Raw genomic sequence first — 5,889 nt, 5'->3', positions numbered from 1 at the left:
GTTTTTCTATTTTAATTCATGTCTTGATTTATATTTAAGAATTGTTTTCATTCTTTATCTTATGAATTTCGGTGGAACGGAAGTATGACCCTCTTTCTATTTGAGTTCTTGTAAAACTTGGAAAAGCTCTTTACTTGAATAACAGCTTGAAAATATATTCTCCTAAATTTCTAATTTATTTGGATTTAATAGGATACGTGACATATAATCCTTTTATATTTAGGTAATTAGTATTTCTGTGGCATATAACTAGAATTGAACTTCACCCCCTAATTGGAATTAATTGACCAAGGAATTGGCTGTTGATGAATTTTAGAGGAGACTAGAAAGGTCTAAGGAATTAGGGTCTAGTCACATATAGTTGCCATAAATTAGATCTTACATGATTAAAATAAATTAATAAGAAAAGTCAATCCGGAAAATAGATAACTTTGAAACCTTAACTATCTTCTCAATATTTTATTCCCAACTTATTTATCTGCCTATCTTTAATATTCTAAATTTTCTGTTAATGCTTTTAAACTTCCAAACACTATTTTCTGTTTGTCTAACTAAGCCTATCAAACACTATTGTTGCTTAATCCATCAATCCTCGTGGGATCGACCCTTACTCACGTAAGGTATTACTTGGTACGACCCGGTGCACTTGCCGGTAAGTTAGTGGGTTACAAATGTCGCACCATATATAAAAAGGGATTTTGTGAAAAATAGGCATTAGAGTAGAAGAATAGAATAATTTAAAAATGCATAATGCCATACGGACTTTTTGACAAACACTTGGCATGCATGGTAAATATGTTGTTGAAAGTATTAAATTGAACATGCAAGCAACCCTTAAGAAGTAATATTAATTGTCAAACAATTCCTTAATAATCTACAAGAAATTATAGAAGAAAATAATCTCCCAATTAAATTTCTATCACCAATCAAAAGAATGTAAAAAGAAAAAGAAAGAAAAAGAAAACATAGATAATGAAAGTAAAAAGAAAAAGAAGAAAACATAAATAAAAATAATAATGGAAAAGTAAAAAGGGAAGAAGAAAAGAAAAGAACCTTGTTAATAGATGTGAAAAAGAAGGGGGGAGAAAGTAAAAAGTGAGAAGGAATAAAGAAGAAAGAAGGTAGAAGAAAGAAATAAGAAGGGAAAAGAGAAAAAATTAGGATTGGGGAAGAAAAGATAGGAATTCTGGCACAGGTCTAGTTAAACTGTGCGTCGCATGCGACGCGGACGCGTGGAGCACGCGTTCGCGTGGCTGGTGCTATTTTCAGGTGACGCGTATGCGTGGGTGACGCGCACGCATGACCTGATTTGTGCTATTGGCGCGAGTGCAGCCTCGCGCACGCACAACTCTCTGTTTTATACGCACATTGCCAAAATTTAGGGTGACGCGTGTGCGTGGGTGACGCGTCCGCGTGGGTGACGCGTCCGCGTGGGTGACGCGTCCGCGTGGGTGACGCGCACGCGTGAATGGCTTAATTTTGAAAAATGATGCATACGCATGGGTGACGCGTACACGTGATGGGGTTTGTGCTTCCAGCACCATTCCAGCCCCACTCCATCATAACTCTCTGCCATATACCTCTTTACGTCGATTTTGCAGAGTCACGCGTGCGCGTGGGTGACGCGCACGCGTGGGAGGCTGATTTTTCAAATGACGCGGACGCGTCAGGGACGCGTTCGCGTGGGCGTATTTGTGCCTAAGGCACACCTCCAGCCACGCTCCCACGTGACTCTCTGCTTCTTTTCTTCCTTGTTTCGAATGCACATATGACGCAGATGCATTAGCGACGCTTGCGCATCGCGGGCTTTTTTTTATGCAGAATGTAAATGCAAATGCAGACTATATGCAGAGATTATGAGAAGAGTCACTAAGAAAAATAAAGTAAAATAAAATAAAACAAAACTAAGACTGAAACGGAATGATCATACCATGGTGGGTTGTCTCCCACCCAGCACTTTGCTTTTACGTCCTTAAGTTGGACGGTCTTCAGGCTCATTCTGCTTCTGTTGGTGGGTCTTCTAAGAGGAAGACCTCTAGCTCTTTGTGATCCTTTATCTTCTCACCATGATAAAGCTTTAGGCGATGTCCATTGACCTTGATGAATTTGGAGCTAGAAAGATGACGCAGGTGAAAAACTCCGTATGACTCTGCCTTCTCTACTCTATAGGGACCTTCCCATCTGGATCTCAGCTTGCCTGGCATGAGCCTCAGTCTGGAGTTATAAAGAAAAACTAACTCCCCTGGTCTGAATTCTCTCCTTTTTATGTGCTTGTCATGGACATCATTCATCTTCTCTTTGTATCGCCTGGAGTTGTCATATGCTTCTAAGCGAAGGTTCTCCAATTCTGCTAGTTGCAGCTTCCTTTCAGCACTAGCTTCCTCAAAATTCATGTTGCACTCCCTCACAGCCCAGAAAGCCTTGTGTTCCACCTCTACCGGAAGGTAGCAAGCCTTTCCGTACACTAAGCGGAAGGGGCTCATCCCAATGGGTGTCTTGTATGCTGTTCTATATGCCCAGGGTGCATCTTGTAGCTTGGCACTCCAGTCTTTCCTATGAGGCTTTACTATCTTCTCCAGAATATGCTTTATTTCTCTATTAGATACTTCTGCTTGTCCATTGGTCTAGGGATGATAAGCTGTTGCTACTTTGTGAACAATCTCATGCTTCTTCAGTAATCCTGTTAGTCTCCTGTTACAAAAGTGAGTGCCTTGATCACTCACGATTGCTCGTGGTGATCCAAAGCGACAGATAATATGGTTTCTAACAAAGGAAACAACAGTGTTAGCATCATCGGTACGGGTAAGAATTGCTTCCACCCATTTAGAGACATAATCCACAGCTAACAATATATAAAGGTAACCACTAGAGTTTGGAAATGGACCCATGAAGTCAATGTCCCAAACATAAAAAATTTCACAGAAAAGCATAATCTGTTGAGGCATCTCATCCCTCTTGGATATATTACCAAACCTTTGGCATGGGGAACAAGATTTACAAAAAGCAGCAGCATCTTTAAAAAGAGTAGGCCACCAGAATCCACAGTCTAAAATTTTCCTAGCTGTTCTTTGAGGGCCAAAATGTCCTCCACTCTCAGAAGAGTGGCAGGCCTCTAAAATTAACTGGAATTCTGATTGGGGCACACACCTTCTAATTACCTGGTCAGTACCACACCTCCACAAATATGGGTCATCCCATATATAATATTTAGACTCGTTTTTCAGCTTGTCCCTTTGATGCTTAGTAAAATTGGGAGGGAAAGTATGGCTAACTAGATAATTAGCTACAGGTGCATACCAAGGAACTACTTCAGATACTGCATGCAAGCTAACAAATGGGAAAGTATCATTGATAGGAGTGGAGTCATCCTTAATGTTCTCAAGGCGACTCAAGTGGTCTGCCACTAAATTCTGGTTACCACTCCTATCTTTAATTTCTAAGTCAAATTCTTGCAGCAGCAGTATCCAACGTATCAACCTTGGTTTGGACTCTTTTTTAGCTAATAAATATTTTAGAGCTGCATGGTCTGAGTACACTACTACCTTAGTACTAAGTAAATGGGCTCGGAATTTATCCAGAGCAAAAACAATCGGAAGAAGCTCTTTTTTCAGTAGTAGTGTAATTAGACTGAACAACGTCTAAGGTCTTAGACGCATAAGCAATTACGAAAAGATCCTTACCTTCACGCTGAGTCAGCGCCGCTCCTACTGCATGGTTGGAGGCATCACACATAATCTCAAATGGCTGGCTCCAGTCTGGTCCTCTTACAATCGAAGTTTGAGTCAGGGCGATCTCCAGCTGATCAAATGCTTGCATGTAATCCTCACTGAACTCGAACTCAATATCTTTCTGCAGCAGTTTGGATAAAGGTAATGCTACCTTACTGAAGTCCTTAATGAATCTCCTGTAGAAACCTGCATGGCCTAGGAACGAATGGACTTCCCTCACGGAGGAGGGGTAAGGTAAACTAGAAATGACATCTACCTTTGCTGGATCGACAGAAATACCCATATTAGACACAACATGTCCTAGTACAATACCTTGTTTTACCATAAAGTGACATTTTTCAAATTTCAATACAAGGTTTGAACTAATACACCTGTCTAATACTCTAGCTAAACTATCCAAGCAAAGGTTAAAGGAATCACCATATACGCTAAAATCATCCATAAATACTTCCATACAGTTCTCAATAAGATCTGAAAAGATACTCATCATGCATCTTTGGAAAGTAGCCGGTGCATTACATAAGCCAAAAGGCATCCTCTTATATGCATACGTTCCAAAGGGACATGTAAAAGTAGTGTTGTCCTGATCTTCAGGAGCTATATGAATTTGAAAATAGCCTGTATAACCATCTAAAAAATAGTAATGGGATTTACCTGACAGGCGATCAAGCATCTGATCAATAAATGGCAAGGGGTAGTGATCCTTGCGAGTAGCTTGGTTGAGACGCCTATAGTCAATGCAAACCCTCCATGAATTCTGCACTCTAGTTGTCAGGAGCTCTCCATGCTCATTCTTTATTATTGTGACTCCAGACTTCTTGGGCACCACTTGTACTGGACTGACCCATTCACTGTCTGAGATGGGGTAAATGATATCTACTTCAAGTAGCCTGGTCACTTCTTTCTTGACAACTTCTAAGATGGTGGGATTCAATCTTATCTAGGGTTGACAGATAGGCTTTGATCCTTCTTCTAAGGATATCCTGTGCTCACAAACTTGAGGGCTGATGCCTACTATATCTGCCAAACTCCACCCAATTGCTTTCTTATGTTTTCTCAACACACTAAGCAGTTGCTCCTCTTGTTGGGAAGTGAGTTCTCTTGCAATGATAATTGGAAACTTCTGATTATCCTCAAGATAAGCATACTTGAGGTGGGGAGGAAGTGACTTTAATTCCAATTTCTGCTCATGGCTAGGCTCTGGATCATCCGGGGCTAGTGATAATGGCAAAGTGTCTTCGTTATGTTCAGAGGGTGTCCCCACACTTGGACCTTGCTCCATGTGCTTCTCTTCTACTTCTTCTTGGTGAACTTCAGCTACAGTTTCATCAATGATGTCACACTGGAAGATAGAATGATCTTCCGGAGGGTGCTTCATAGCTTCATTTAAACTGAAACTCACTGCTTTGCCATCTATCTCAAAGGAGTAAGTTCCTGAGAATGCATCCAGCTTGAACTTCGAAGTCTTCAGGAATGGTCTTCCAAGCAGGATTGATGATGGTCTTCCTGAGTCATTAGGGGGCATTTCCAGGATATAGAAGTCAATGGGAAATGTGAGCCCCTTAATGCTCACTAATACATCTTCAGCAATTCCAACTACTGTAATAATGCTTTTATCTGCTAACACAAAACGAGCTGCCGACCTTTTTAAGGGAGGGAGCCTCAAAGCATCATATATAGACAATGGCATTATACTAACACACGCTCCTAAATCACACATGCAATCAGAAAATATTACACCTTCAATGGTACAGTTAACCATGTATGGACCTGGATCACTACATTTTTCAGGTATACCTCCCATTAAAGCAGATATAGAACTACCTAAAGGAATAGTTTCTAATTCATTAATTTTGTCTTTATGTATGCATAAATCTTTCAGAAACTTTATATATTTAGGTACTTGCTGAATAACATCAAAAAGGGGAACAATTACCTCAACCTTTTTGAAAATTTCTACCATTTTGGGATCAAGTTCCATCTGCTTCCTGGACTTCCTTACAAGATATGGAAATGGGATAGGAATGGAGCCACTTTCAGCCTCTGCATCCTTTGGTGCTCCATTCCCTTGCTGAGCTACTTCTTTTTCAACCTTGTCTTGTACTTCCTCTTCCTCTTCAGCATCTTCCACTTCAACCAAGTCCTCAACTGGGGCGTATTC

Source organism: Arachis hypogaea, chromosome 20 (assembly GCF_003086295.3).
Source record: "Arachis hypogaea cultivar Tifrunner chromosome 20, arahy.Tifrunner.gnm2.J5K5, whole genome shotgun sequence".
NCBI lineage: Eukaryota > Viridiplantae > Streptophyta > Magnoliopsida > Fabales > Fabaceae > Arachis > Arachis hypogaea.
Note: the sequence above shows the minus strand (reverse complement) of the source record.